The sequence below is a fragment of the Chiloscyllium punctatum genome, chromosome 2, assembly GCF_047496795.1.
Source record: "Chiloscyllium punctatum isolate Juve2018m chromosome 2, sChiPun1.3, whole genome shotgun sequence".
Lineage (NCBI taxonomy): Eukaryota > Metazoa > Chordata > Chondrichthyes > Orectolobiformes > Hemiscylliidae > Chiloscyllium > Chiloscyllium punctatum.
In genome coordinates this window covers 55,768,657-55,784,710 of record NC_092740.1, presented here as the reverse complement: position 1 = coordinate 55,784,710, position 16,054 = coordinate 55,768,657, and the positions used below count along the sequence as shown (strand labels likewise).

Genomic DNA, 16,054 nt, shown 5'->3' with positions numbered 1-16,054 from the left:
CTCTCGCCAGAGACTTCTGTCACTTTTTATTTCCTATTTCTACACAGAATGATTCCTTGTCTTGATCTTTAGTACCTATATCATTTCTCACTATAGCACTAATCTCTTCCTTTACCAAGAAAGCTACACCACCCCCTTCGACCGTGAAGACGAATGAAATTTATTTATTCAAACCCTTTGCTATTTCCTTGTTCCACATGCTTACTTCCATAGCCTCATTTCCTAAGTACCTAAGTTAACTTTGGCCTCTCTCTACCTTTCTTTACATGTTTAAAGAATCTCTAACTATTCATTTTTATATTACTTGCTCATTTACCCTTACTTATTTCCTCTGTCTTTATTAACATTAGTCATATCTTGTTGGTTTTTAAAACTTGTCTAAGCTTCTGGCTAACCACTAATCTTTGCCAAATTGCTTGTTTTTCTATTTAATTTGATACTATCCTTACCTTACTTGGTTCACTATGCTTGGGTTTTCCCTTTCTTAGAATCAGTCTTCCTCACTTGGATATATCTTTGTTAAAAGTCATGAACTGTGTTCCTATATGTCTGCTATTGTTTATCATCCTCCTCTTCCACTAAACTCCTTTCCCAGTTCATTCCAGACGATTTTGTCCCCCTTCCTTCCAAATTACAATTATTTATTTTTAGCACAATTGTTTTTGACCTAAGTTTCTCATCAAACTCAGAATCCCAATTATGGTCATTGTTTCTATGGGATATTTTATTCTGAGATCATTCATTAAACATACTGTATTATATGTTACCAGATTCAAAATAGCCTGATCCCTGGTTGAATCTGTAACATATTGTTTTACAATTCTGTCCCAAATATAATCTATCAATTATTTGGTTCTGCTTAGTTACTTCAGCTAACTTACATGAATCCCAATCTACATAAAGGTTAAATTCATGATTAACATATCAGATCTAAAGAACAGCCATATCAGGTTCAGATTTCCAGCTTCCACATATTTTGCATTTATATAATAATGTAATCATATCTTTTGTATATGTGCTCATTATGTCCTGATTTATTCTCTGCCTTACAGTATAGTTTCTACTAGGCATTTAATAATTTGACCAATATCTTCTTTCCTTGTCATTTCTTACTTCCACCCATATGAATTCTGCATCTTCTGATCCATGGTAACTTCTTGCTTTTGTGCTTAATCTATTTCACACTAACAAAGGTATCCCACTACCGTTTCCTCCCTGCTTATCCTTTTAAAATATCACATTCACATTCCCAGCATTGTTCTCCTATGAATTGTGTCTCCTCCATGGCCATAAAATCGCATGCAGACAGTGAAGACGATTATCTCAGAGTACAATGGGACCTTGATCAGATGGGTTGGTGGGCGGAGGAGTGGTAGATGGAGTTTAATTTAGATAACTGTGAGGTGTTGCACTGGGTAAGGAAAATAAGGGCAGAATTAATACACTTAATGACAGGGTCTGGCAGTGTTGCTGAACAAAGAGACCTTGGAGTACAGATTCACAATTCCTTGAATGTGGAGTCACAAATAAAACAAGCAGTGAATAACGCGCTTGGTATAATTGCCTTTATTGGTCAGTGCATGGAGTATAGGAGTTGGGATGTCATGTTGCAGCTGTACAGGACATTAGTTAGGCTAGTTTTGGAATACTGTGCTCAGTTCTAGTTTCCTGATAGGAAAGATGTTGTGAAACATGAAAGGGTTCAGAAAAGATTTACAAGAATGTTACTAGTGTTGGAGGGTTTGACCCATAAGGAGAGGCTAAATAGGATGGGGCCATTTTCCCTGGTGGACTAGAGTTTGAGGGGTGACTTTATAAAGGTTTATAAAATCATGAGGGGCATGGATAGGGTGAATTGTCAAAGTCTTCTTCCCAGGTTAGGGGAGTCCAAACCTCTAGTGCATAGGTTTAAGGTGAGAGGGCAAAGATTTAAAAGGGATCTAAAGGGCAAGTTTTTCATGCAGAGACTGGTGCATGAATGGAATGAGCTGCCAAGGAGTTAGTGGAGGCGGGTATAATTACAGCATTTAAAAAGGCATCTGGATGTGTACATGAAAAGGAAGAGTTTAGAGGGAAATGAGCCAAATGCTGGTTAATGGGACTAGATTAATTTAGGATATCTGGTTGGCATGGGTGAGTTGGACTGAAGCATCTGTTTCCATGCTGTACAGCTCTATGATTCTATTACTTGATTATCTGTATGCATGATGTTAGTTCATTTATTTTGTGCCAAATTCTACATACATTTCATTAGAGAGCGATTAATTTTGTTTCCCCCCCACCCACCCCATTTTCTCCCTTTTGACTTATTTGCTGCTTTTTTTATTATTTCTGTGCACTCTGTTTTTTTCTGGTCACAATTTGTTAAAGTTTTGTAAATAGTTACCCTGCAATGCTGCCATATCATTTTATCTTGTAAACCCATGCATTCCCTCTCCAGAACTCTTTCTCCTGAAAGCAAAATACTGTGGATGCTGGAAATCTGAAATAAGAACATGAAGTGCTGAATAAACTCATTGGATCTGGAAGTATCTGTGGAGAGAGAATCAGAGTTATTGTTTCAAGTTCAACATGGCTCTTATTCAGAAATGAATAGTCCACAATCTCTTCCACACAGAGTGTGCGAGCCTGCAGACTATTGGACCATTGCAGGGCTGAGGTTCTCCTAACCTGAGTCCCGGGTCCTGGGTGCCGGTGCCTGCATCATCTGCAGTCACCCTCTCCTGTTCCTAATCAGAGATCAAATTTGAATGACTTAATCTGATGGATGTGACCACCTAATAGAACAAAGTATCCAGGCAACTTTGCCCCTCCCTGATGTAGTACAACAGCTGAAGCTCAGATTCCATCTTTTCAACTTAGATCCAAAGTTCCTCAGGCTGAAAACTCATACTAGTTGAGTTTGCCCTGGATCACTTTAGTATCCAGCAACTCCCATGTGCTGCAGCAACAACACATCACCTACCGTCCCTTTGTTATCATACTTTATACAGTTTGTAAATTAATTACTGTCGTATCCATTCTCTCTACTCTTGAATTTTTTTACACTTTATTGTAATTTTTTTAATACCAGCATGAATCTTAAAGTTAGCAAGACATTTTTAAGAAAAAAAAGCGAGAAAAGAACTTGAGTACTCATTTAAAGACCTGAAATTCTCATCAATGCTACGCACTGATCAGTGGCTTTCCCAGTATTCAGATAATGCTGTGGTTTGTGATGTTACTCTGCTATCAGTCGCATTAATTGGGTTGGGATATCTAGTCGGCATGGACAGGTTGGACCAAAGGGTCTGTTTCCATGCTGTACATCTCTATGACGCTATGACTCTATATCCTGATTCATGCTTTTCATCGTACCACAATCACATCTCAGTCTGAAGACTTTATTTCTTGCCGTACATATTCCACAAAACACACCTTTACCCCGTCCCTGTCTGAAACAAATTCTCACTTTAAGCCAAATTCTGAAATGTTCTCAAGACCTCTGTCTCCCTCAGGCAAAGTCACCCACACACTTACTGTGCTTTTTACTGACCATGGAGTTGAAAAAGTCCCTTTGTTATGCAGAGCTTTCATAAGTCACCTTTTAGCTTTATTCTCTGCCATAGTGATCAATACTTGATTCAGACAAGGGATTTCAGGCATTTGATAGATAATTGCCACTCTTAGACAGCCTATTACTTCTAGGTCTGAATTGGACTTCTGTGCTGACATTAAACTAAATAGAGATTTAGAGTTAAATTCCTACTTGAACTAAATTCCCAGACATACTCATTCAGTCTCTGACTCTCTCAGGCAATGACTTCTCACATTAACATCACTGGCATCCCATGTCAACATTTAATCCTGACTCAAATTCACTGAATTGCTTATTTTAACAGAAGGTGAGACCACAGCTGAAGACGGGGAAGATCTGATATGTTTTCTCAATGTCAGATTTTAGGAGATGTAAGAATTATTGGAGCATAAATTAATTCTGAAAATGATCATTTATGATACATCTAAAATTTGATCTTTCTAAAAATATACAAAATGGTACTTTCATGTAAAATATAATTTATGCAGTTCTGTTTGCTCCTTGTGGAATTTTGTTCTCTTCTTTTATTGCACAATGATGTCGAATATTTCCATGAACAGATGCAGCTCCACTCCCAAATCTAACATTAATGCTGGCATGGAAGAGTCTGCAAAGTACTGACTTCCTGTCTTAACTGTTTAGAACTGTGTAAGCACAGAAATGAAACAGCTTAATTAAGTTAAATGAAATTTTGAAACTAATTTTAGGATTCAGGAGAAATAATTACAAAAGAAGGCTAATCCTTGTCTGCTTATTGTCTGGTTTCATTTTTGTTATGTAGGTACAAAGTGAATAATTTACCGTTGCAGTTTCTGGACAACTCTCAATGATTATAAACTCATCCCGTAATTATGGAAGGTAAATTTAATCTAATTTTGTTGATTAAGATCAGGATCAGTGGAAGTATTGTTTTTATGCTGTGCCTAATGTTAACAAGTTTGATATGTCCGACTGGCCTAGGAAATGATGATATCTGTGATGCTGACTTTATATCTCACCCCATTTTATCTCCTATTGAAATCTATAAGTAATATAATTAATATAAGTGTTCTTGTGGGTTTCCGACAAGCAAGTTGGGTAAAGTGGCCCCCAAGTACTGTCACTTTCCATTCAATTTAACAACTATACATTTGGAAAATGCTTTGTATCAATCTATACAAAAAAAAACTGCACATGCTGTATTCTAAAGTAGACAGGTAGGAGGCTGGAAGAACACAGCAAGCCAGGCAGCATCAGGAGGTGCAGAAGTCAGTGTTTCGGATGTAACCCTTCTTCAGAGCTGGGGGTGGGTTTGGGGGGAGCTACAGATAAAGGGGGTGGCAGGGACTGGGTGGTGAAGTGGGGATAGGTGAAGACAAATAGAGGGTATGACCTGGTTGGTCAGTGTGAGGAATGAATTCAGTTGGTGGCAGGGAGCAGTGGAAGGGTGGGGGAGGGACTGGGAAGAGAGTCAGTGGATGGAAACGGAGGTTATTTGAAATTGGAGAACTCAATGTTGAGTCCTCCAGGCTGATAGGATGCCCAGGTGGAAGATAAAATTTTGTTGCTCCAATTTGCACTGTGGTTGGTTTATCAATGGAGGAGGCCAAGGATGGTAATGTCGGAAAGGGAGTGGTTGGGGAAGTTAAAATGGGCGATGACTGGGAGGTCAGTTCAGCCCCTGTGGTCCTGGCTGCAATGCTTGGTGAACCATTCCCTAAGTTTACTTTTGGTCTCCCCGATGTAGAGAAGACCACATCGGGAGCACCTGATGCAGTAAAGTAGGTTGAAAGAGAGGCAGGTGAACCTCTGTGTCACCTGGAAGGACTGTTTGGGGCCCTGGATGGTGGTGAGGAGGGTGGTATACTGGCAGGTTTTACACTTTTCCTGGTTGCAGGGGAAGGTACCTTTCGGGTTCGGTAGCAGGGGACTGTCAGAGGGAATGGTCCTTGCAGAATCTATATCCTGCATTTGCTTCTCCTTTGCTGGTTGCCTTTTTGTGTGATACAAATAAAGTGAATGGATTCCTACTCACCATATTACAAATGGATATAATGCCATTTTTTTGTTTTAATTAATACATTTAATAACATTTGAATGTTCATTTTTTTGATGATGTGACCAACTCAAAATTAACCGAATTCCAAAATATTGCTGCAAACTTTAGCCCTCCAGAGAATGAGTCTGGGGAATCAATTGTTAGAATTCTCATTGATTTTCCATTTTTAAAATAAATTTTGAACTACAAATTAATGGTGGACTTCAGGGCAGCTTGTTTGTTTGGTTAAAAAGAGCTGTGGAAACTGGAAATCAGAAACAAAAACAGAAATTGCTGGGAAAGCTCAGCAGATCTGTGGAGACAAAGCAGGGTTAACGTTTTGGTTCCTGTAATCCTTCTTCAAAATACGTCCCGCAAAAATGACCCTGCCATTTCAACACAGCACTGTGCTCGCTGGCCAACATCCCTGTCTCAGGCTTGCTGCAGTGCTCCAGCAAAGCTCAGCACAACCTGGAAGAACAGCACCTCATTTTCCACTTGGGAAACCTGCAGCCTTCAAGACTTAATATCAAGTGCACTAAGTTTACATTCTGAGCACCTTCTCCCATGTCCTTACTCTAATCCCCACACACCAGGTCTTGTCATCCATTCCTGATGAAGGGCTTTTGCCCGAAACGTCGATTTCGCTGCTCGTTGGATGCTGCCTGAACTGCTGTGCTCTTCCAGCACCATTAATCCAGTATTTGGTTTTCAGCATCTGCAGTCATTGTTTTTACCTTGTCATCACATAGGCTGCCACTGCAAACAACCACCTGATTGTCAACTACTAATGATCCCAATTAGTAGCAATTGATTTCCCCAGGCTGACCATCACTCCTTCCTTTGTCTGTCTAATGGCTGTTCTCTCTCTATGGGCTTCATCTCCACCTATCATTTAATCCTCCCCTCACCTCATAACCTCGTCTTCAGAATATCTACCTTTTCCTTGCTACAATCAGTTCTGCCGAAGGGTCAGTGGACCTGAAATGTTAACCCTACTTTCTCTTCATAAATACTGACAGATTTGCTGAGCTTTCTCAGCAAGCTTTGCTTGTCTGCGGGACCAGGTCTGGAGGCTAATTGCAGGCTGAGCAATGAAAAGGTTCTAACAGTGAGCCTGAGAAGAGCATTGTTTTTAAACAGTCAGCAAAAGTTAGCTATCCATGATGTCAGTACCTGGGAATTTGTTCCATTCAGTCTGAAGGAGACCTTATGTTCAAGAGATGACTGTTATTGAATGGTAATTGACGCCTTAGAGGAATTTATCAGTCTATCAGAAGCAGAATCAAAGTTGTTTCTTCAAACTATGTTTTCTGAGAAAGCATGAAGGTTTGAAAGCTCCCTGCTTAATCTGATACATTGGCTTCTGAAGCCCGCAGAGGGAAAAGCTGAGTTAAAAGTATTGCTGCCTTTAACTGAGTTAAAAATCACAAAACATCAGGTGTAGTCCAACAGGTTTGAACCTATTGGACTCTAACCTGGTGTTGTGTGATTTTTAACTTTGTCCACCCCAGTCCAACACTGGCTCCTCCACATCATGCCTTTAACTGGGTGAACTGAGGAGGTGACCTTGATCAACATTTCAGAAAAACAGCCAAGGAATCCATATTTATGCCTCTGGCCACCACATAGTGAAGGACATTTAAGTAATCTGGCCACTTTTGTTACCTTCTTTTATTTATCACTTAATTGTGCTTGTGCTGTTTGTCTTTTGTTTGAGTTGGGGCTGTTGTTCAAGTTTCTCTTTGCTAAAATGCATAGTTAGTAAACAGTTAAGTCTTTTGTTTAAAACACAAAACTGGTATCTGGAAATTAATTATTCACCAAGTCTGGGACTAGTTATTCAAAAATGTGTATTGGAATCATTGGAGTGACTATTTGGGAGTCTTCAGTTTTATTTCACTGTGTTGGGAATACAGAGGTGGAAAGGATGAATTGGTTTGGCTGTCTGTCTCTGTGTCATAACATAACAATAGAAAACAAGGATTTGTCAGAAGTGTTGATCAGGTATTTTGGGTTGAATTTTACTGCTTCAGGTAGGCGTTTTGATAGGTGTGATTTATATCTGAAAAATGTGTTCCTGGAAAAGCGCAGCAGGTCAGGCAGCATCCAAGAAGCAGGAGAATCGACGTTTCAGGCATAAGCCCTTCTTCAGGAATGCTTATACCCGAAACGTCGATTTTCCAGCTCCTTGGATGCTGCCTGACTTGCTGTGCTTTTCCAGCAATACATTTTTCAGCTCTGATCTCCAGCATCTGCAGTCCTCACGTTTTCCCCGGTTTGATTTATATGCCTGGTTTGCAATGGTGTATGCTGACCTTTCTCATGCAGTCTTCTGCTCTTCATCTAATTAATTATACAACCAACCCTTATGGTGTACTTGTCCTGGAATTGTATGGTTGCTGAGGTGGATGTACTCACTGCTATCAGGACTTTGCAAGACATTCATAACTGCAATTGTCATTCTACCAGTGCCATCTTTAAGCCTCTGCTCCACCAGACTTCAGCTGGTGCAAGCTAGGAACTGTTTTCCAAAATATACTGTTTGACTATTGTCACTGAGGCCATGATGCAAACGATGACCTGGAGGTGCTGATGGATGGGATGATGGAGAGAAAGATAATCCTGTTTTTTACAGATCAGCAAAGGAATGATGTAATGATGGAGATGTCATCAACAGTGCTATCAAGCAGTATCTGCTCTCCAATAACCTGCTCAGTGATACCCAGTTTGGGTACTGCAAGGACTACTTAGCTCCTGATCTTATTACAGCCTTGCGTCTAGCATGGACAAAAGCACTGAATTCCAGAGGTGAGGTGAAAGTGACAGCCCTTGACATAAAGCATGCATTCAACTGAGTGTGGCATCAAGAGCTGTAGCAAAGTTGGAATCAGTGGGTATCGAGGGACAACTTTCCATTAATTAGTCATATCTGGTGCACATGAAGTTTGAAGTTGGTTGTGGTTGATGGAAAACAATCAGCTCCGTTCTAGGACATGAGTGCAAGAGTTCCTCAGGGTACTGTTCTAGGCCCAACCATCTTCAGTTGCTACATCAATGACCTTCCAAACCATAGCATGTGGTCTCAAAGACAGATCAATGACATTCAAAAGAAGTGAAGTAATGAGAAGAAAAAAGAAAAAGAAAAGGAGAAGAGCTGGACCTGTGCTTATTACTTGTCATTGCTAGTTATATAACAGAAGTAAAGAGCATACTATAATTGTTATAAACTCAGATTAAACTCAATGTATCCAACATATTAGTTCCATGCAATCTGATTTGACTGATTAAAAAGAACAATTCTGATTAATGTACAATGTAAGCCAATAGGCACGCTTAAAAAACTAACAGGTTTGCTCTGTGATCCAGAGACATGATTTGGAACAAGGATTTCTTCTAACAAGATTTCTTCTAAATGTCTTAATACATTTATGAGGAAAACGTAAAAGGAAGATCATTTGCACTGGCGTTCTTCTAAGTTCTGCATAGAAAGAATTAATTTGGCCAATCCATGCCATTGTATAGAAATCATAATCATATTATTTTGACAGACCACTAGCAGCATAACTTTTCATTCTCCACTCCACAATGTGGTCTGTTTATCATGTTTTAATCCCACTTCACTTTCAAGTCTCAATTCTACTTTGGTTTCCTTCCAGAATATAAATGGAATCAAATTGTGCTGTTGCAAATATAAAAAGTATAATGGGTTAATCTATTTTTCCATTTAAAATGAATGTTTTAAAATAAAACAAAATTGCAGGTAGAAGTGACAGTATTGTATTATATTTTTCAATTCAGTAAATAAATATATTACATCAGTATTCTATTAATAAAGCTCATGAGGTATTTTGCACAAAGAATATTTCAAATGTTCTGATAGCTCCAGATTTCTGTGCTTTGCATTTTATATCATACCTTTTTAAAAACACATCAACCAAATTATAATTTTAGACCAACCAAACAGATGGGGAAATTGTGTGGTTGGTAAGTGCATTGTCAATTCATTTCTGTAAATTGAGTCTCCTGAAGCACAAAGGATTAAAAAGAACCCTCAGTTGTTAACTCATTCCCACCAAAGATTCAGCCTGAGAGATCACAGAGAACCTGGGGAGATGTTCTTTAATTAAAAAAAAGTTCTTCACCATTTTAGCTTAGTTCTCATTGAACACAAAGCAGTGCACCAGAACTCAGATTTTCATTAGCATTGTGATAGAGTTAATATTATATTCATCTCATATTAAGTTTTACAATGTGTTTTTACTGTTTAGTTGTGTCATAATCACAGTCTACCATCTGTACCCTGTCAATATTTATAGGAGGAGAGGTAGCTAAACCAGACGTCACCTGCTGGAATGGCAGACCTGATGATGCAAACCATTAAGTAATTTTCTTAGCATCCCATTGGGGCTGTCACTGACTCTGACAGAATCAAGCAGAGAACCTAACTAAACTATCCATTTGGTACATACATAGAGTGGGGCAGAAATGGACTTAGGTCTTGGGCTCAGAATCAGCACTATACAAGTAGAACACATCAAATTGTAAACCCAATGCTGGCTAAAAAAATAAAATTAGCATCTAATATACCCTTAAATTAACCTTTCATGATTTTCAGCTCACTTGCTTCTTGGGCAGTGAGCTTCACATTGCAGGATGGAGAGAATGGCCAGGCGGACTTGCCAGCAGCCATCAAGTCAGCAAGCATCCTCCGGTTCATGTACATCTAAGTAATAAAACACAATCCTGTCTTTCCAATGAGAATGCTTTCTTGGCTGCATTGCTGTGAGGATAATCTGTACAGGACAGGCCAAACGACTGCTGCATTCAGGACAGCTTGGTTTCTGAGGGTATGCCCATCAATGCAAGATAAATGTAATGCTGGCAGGTGGGACAAGGTTGGGTTGGGATATCTGGTCAGCATGGAAGGGTTGGACTGAAAGGTCTGTTTCCATGCTGTACATCTCTATGACTCTATGATTCCAGGTGCTGGTTTTCAGCAGCATTCCAGAACTCAGGTCAATTTGGTATTGAATGTTTTCAGATATCTTTGTAACGCATGCCAAAGTCTTGTGAAATTAGAGATGTTTCTATCCATTTTTCTTTGAGAAAACACAGCTAAATATATTATTTGTCATTATGGTTTGAACCAAATGATATTATTTATTATAGTTAATATCTCCTTTATATTAGTCACACATCCCCCAACAATCATTGTCTGTATCTGTTCTCTGTTCCTAAATCTTCCATCAGTTTAAAAGTTATGGCATTTGCCTTTTTTTTAGTCCATTTTCAGCATGGCTTGAAAGAATTTGAGAAACAATTTGAAGACCGTTATGAATAGGAATAGACTGGGAGTATCAGAAGGGACCAAACAAGTCACAGTAACTCTGGTCTCTACATGTGGAGGTACAGGACATCTAGGGCATGGGAGTTTTCAAAATCATAGGTTTTAGGAGTAAAGAGGGCAAATTATTAGTTAAGTAAAGGAGCTCAGCTGAAATTGGGGGAGGTGAAAGGCCATAGAGGCTGCAGGATCAGCAATGCAAAAGGGACATGGAGATGAATTGGCCAACTGAGCATTGACTGCACAAAATAGCTGATATCACATGCTGAATGGGCAGAGTAAGTTGTTGCTTCTTCCTTGATGGGTGGAAGAAATCTATTGGAACTGAGTAAACACAAAGAACTGCAGATGCCGGAAATCTGAAACAAAAACCGAGACTGCTTGAGAAACACAGCAGATCTGTCCACATCTGTTGAAAGAAAAGCAGGGTAATTGTTGCAAGTCCAATGAGTCTTCTTCAGAACAATGAAGGATCATTGGACTTGAAGCACTAACTCCGTTCTTACTTATGCCTTGACTGATTCAGTAATGATATCCAGCAGCCTTCAATTTAGACTTCATTGGCAGGCCATTCATAATCCAAGAATATGCATTAGGAATTCTGGCCTCAAGAAATTATTGTCACCACATTGTGCATGCTCATTACCAGCTTGGCACATCAGCTAAGCAAATGTAATCAGAACAACGGATTTAAAAATAGCCCCATAAGTTTGTGTTTCACAGACACTTTCCATATCTAGCACTTGAAGGCAATGCTTCACAAGTGTCACATTCCCACACTGAACTGAAAGTATGTGAAGACATGGTCTGAGATGTAGAAGGAAGCCTTTCCTTTGGTGAAGAAGGTACTATCATAATGGCTTACTGGCAGAATTCTACTCTTTCATGTATTGTAAAAGACATTGCTTGCACAACGTACAATTAAATAAGGTGGTATGCCTCATCCAGACAGCCATGACGTGGAGGTGATGATGTTGGACTGGGGTGGACAAAATTAAAAATCACACGATACCAGATTATAATCCAACAGGTTTATTTGGAAGTACCTGATGAAGGAGCAGCGCTCTGAAAGCTAGTACTCCCAAATAAACCTGCTTGACTATAACCTGGTGTTGTGTGATTTTTAACTTCATCAAGGCATTCCCAATTCTCCTTGGGAATTCTCTAAACCACATTGTGTGAGGGAATAATGAGGTGTCATGAAGATGGATGTGAAGACTCAGGAGAACTTTCAATATAGTCATAGAGCCATAGAGATGTACAGCATGGAAACAGATCCTTTGGTTCAACCCGTCCATGCTGACCAGATATCCCAATCTAATCTAGTCCCGCCTGCCAGCACCCGGCCCATATCCCTCCAAACCCTTCCTATTCATATACCCATCCAAATGCCTTTTAAATGTTGCAACTGTACCAGCTTCCATTACTTCCTCTGGCAGCTCATTCTATACATGTACCACCCTCTATGTGAAAAGGTTGCCCCTTAGGTCTCTTTTATATCTTTTCCCTCGCATCCTAAATCTAGTTCCCTCTAGTTCCCTCCCCGACCCCAGGGAAAAGTCTTTGTCTATTTAGCCTAACCCTGCCCCTCTAAGTTTCCATTTACAACAAGGTCCCTTTCCTTGGTGAAAACTGAAGCAAAAAACTCATTTAGGGCTTCCCCTACCTGCTCAGATTCCACATGCAAGTTCCCTACTCTATCCCTGTATGGCCCTACCTTTTCCCTGATCATTCTCTTATTCCTCACGTGTGAGTAAAATGCCTTTGGGTTCTCCCTAATCCTTCTTGCCAAGCCTTTTTTGTGCCCCCTCCTGGCTCTCCTCAGTCTATTTCTGAGCTCCTTTCTAGCAAGCCTGTAATCCTCTAAAGCTGTGCTAGATCCTTGCTTCCTCCACCTTATGTAAGCTGCCTTCTTCCTTTTGATGAGAAGTTCCACTGTTCTCGCCATCCAAGGTTCCTTAATCTTATCCCTTCTAAACTAAAATGCTTTTGCCTCTTCTGTACCAATGATTGGTCATGACAAATTTCATCCTTGGAATGCAAAAGGTGTCTGATCATCTCTCATATGTGATTTAACCAAATCTGACTGTGAAAGTTCTACCAGAACTCAACAATGTAAGTGAAGACAAATGTGCAAAAGGGTGAGAGTTACTTCCAATGATGTTCACTCATACCACCTACATGTTTTTAATCTTTTTAAAAAATATCTCTTCCTCCCATTGTGTCTAAGCATAGTCCAGAATTTTGCAGTTCAAGTGGCGGAAGCTTGCTCAGGAGCTGGCCTTGTTGGCTTGGAAGATTTGGCTGTCAAGAGTGTGGTGCTGGAAAAGCAGAGCAGGTCAGGCAGCATTCCTGATGAAGGACTTTTGACCGAAACATCGGTTTTTCTGCTCCTTGGATGCTGCCTGACTTGCTGTGCTTTTCCAGCACCACACTCTTGACTCTAATCTCCAGCATCTGCAGTACTCACTTTCGCCTTGAAAGACTTGACTGGTCACCTCCTGTTACCTTTAGTCTTACACTGCCCAGCTTTGCTGAGTCTGTTGCCCAGCTGCAGGGTCACCTTCCTCAGATTTTCGATCAAAGGCAGGGGGAATGTAGAGAGGCTAGGTTGGCTTCTCCTCCATATGGGAGCCTGGAGTCAGGGGAAATATCAGACTCATTACTGTCTCATTATCCATGTCCTTACAGTCTGGGAGTAAGAGAGTGGGTATGGTTAACATATCCTGTAATGAGATACCGAGAGGGACTGAGTATAATGGGATTGGATGGAAGATCAGTTAATCATGATGAAAAAGCAAGAGAGGTAGTGAAGTGTCACTAGAGAGTAAGGAGCAAGTTCAGAGAACACAAAGGCTTTAATAGTTGTGAAGGATTAGGTGAGTGAGAGCCGTAAAGTGCATATGGTGCATGAAATGTTGCAAGTTATAATTAATAAGCCTTGGTGAGATGTTTGTGTCATGGCAGAGTTAGAAAGAGTGGTTGTCACATGAGTAGCAGAGAGAAAATGGTGGCGCTTACCCTTTCAGACCACCGAAGATCATCGACCTTTTCTCTGCACTGATGGACATACCACTTCACCCAGGATGCAGCTCTAACCCAGGTTACATCTTGGGTCCAGGCTGGCTTGATTTAAACAAGGTGTCCTGTGGTGGTCCACAGAAGAAAAGGAATGCTTTCCTCTTCTCAATCCTGTCCACCAACAAATCCAGATCCTTTTTATTCCTCCAGGCCTGTATTTTCATTAATAATGGTCAAGGCCCAGCTCATTTCTTGGAACTTCTGAAGTAGTGTTTATCTGGTCTTTATTCAGAAGATCCCAACAGTGATAAGCACTTGTGCCTCAATGGCCATGCTATTAGCTCTGACAGGCACCCAAACCTCGGCTTCATTATTAATGAGGTAAAGAGCAGAACACTGCATAGGAAGAGTCACCGCGAGCCATTGAGGATTGTGCAACATGTCTCTCACTGAGCAAAACACCTTTACTGAAAATGGGATAGTTCCACCCACAGTATAGCTGTCAAAGTTCCACTGTGTGGGCATTGTGGTATTTTTCTTACAGAACAATATTACCTGAATTTAAATTACTCTAAGTCGGCACAAAAATATCTGAATCTTCTCAAACACTGATGATCACATTGGTATACTGCTTGAGTTGTCCTGACACACTGGACCCTGCCATCCATCCTTGGAACAAAGTCATTCCTCTTTGTGTTTTCTTCTATTTTGATCAGCAGAAATGCCTAATAAAATATCATGAAAGAAAATGCCTTATTTTCATTTTGAAGTTTAATCAACTTAGTAACATGATTTGCCTACGTAAAAAAGTAGCATTTACAATTATATTTTACTGATTTGTTCATGTACCATAGGCCACAAATTAATTGCTGAGAAGACCTAGCCTACAGTTGCAGATAATATCATGCATGCAGTATAAATTGTGACACTATATTTTTCGCAAATATTTAATTCCCAGTGTCTCTTGTTTTCGCATGTCATCTCCAAGCTCTTGGGGCTGCATTGCAGTGACGGGTAGCGCTTACATCCTACCATTCCCTGCCTTAGTGATGAATGCTCTGAGCCAGTGTGGAAACTCTGCAAAGGAAGTGCCATAAATTTACTGCTGAATCAGCTTGAAAACTAGAGCAGGGTTACAGGATCACAGCTGTCAGTCGGCTGTGGGAAACAGTTCAGGGATCGTTAGCTCTGGCCATTCCCATGAACTTGAGATTTTGGTTGCATTACTATGGGCACTGATTGAGGTAACATTTCTGAAAGTGCATATCTTTAACCCCCTCCAGGATGGAAGCTATGACATATATATTGCATGCTCATCTGAACTTTATTAACCATTTTTTCACAATTTTGAACTCACTTAACCAGAATAATCCATAAAAAATCAGAAACGTTAAGCAAATCATATTTAAAGCAGGGACTGCTGAAAATACACAGTAGGTCAGCCAGCATCTGGAAACAAAAAGAAAGGCAAAATGTTAAAATATTAATCTGGTTTCCTCTCTCAGATTCTAATTAACCTCTGCTGTAAATTGAGTAATTTTATTTAATTGCCAACAATCATGGTTTCACTTTTACTTTGTGCTATCAAACTTAGAGTCACCGAGGGAACTTTACACCTATCATATGAAATATGTATATCATAATGAGATGCTACAATTCATTTTAGCCTGCCATGTGTTTCCTGAACAACAGACAGAATGTACTTGTAAGGATGAACATTTAAAGCATTAACCCAGTGCTGATGTTATACACAGGTCATGGAAAAGATGCATAAAGAACAGCTTCTATCACAGCCCGTGCCATGAGTCATTGTGTCTGTGTCATAGTAGATGAAGTCTGCTTCATACTGATACTTTCCAAAATCATATTAGCTGAAAAGAACTGAAATAAATGTATTGAATAAAGTAATTCCAACGTACACAATACATGATGTACTGCCATTGTCACATACAAACATTAATATAATTGGGTTATGTACAAGTTTGAAAACTTTGCGAGTCAGATAATTAAAGGAAAAGGTCTCCATAGAAACAAAGAAGGGTGGGGTGAGAGTTAGCTGTTTTAAACCTGCACTTTAACAGTCTATATAGGC

At 39.8% G+C, this 16,054-nt stretch overlaps 1 long non-coding RNA gene across 1 annotated transcript in view; it reads left to right on the top strand.

Annotated features, from left to right (window-relative positions):
- Window positions 1-16,054, top strand: part of LOC140493146 (uncharacterized) — a 63,727-nt gene that overhangs the window by 29,339 nt on the left and 18,334 nt on the right. The window contains exon 2 of the long non-coding RNA XR_011963636.1: window positions 4,359-4,435. This is a non-coding gene — a long non-coding RNA (uncharacterized lncRNA). The remainder of the gene's footprint in view (window positions 1-4,358; window positions 4,436-16,054) is intronic.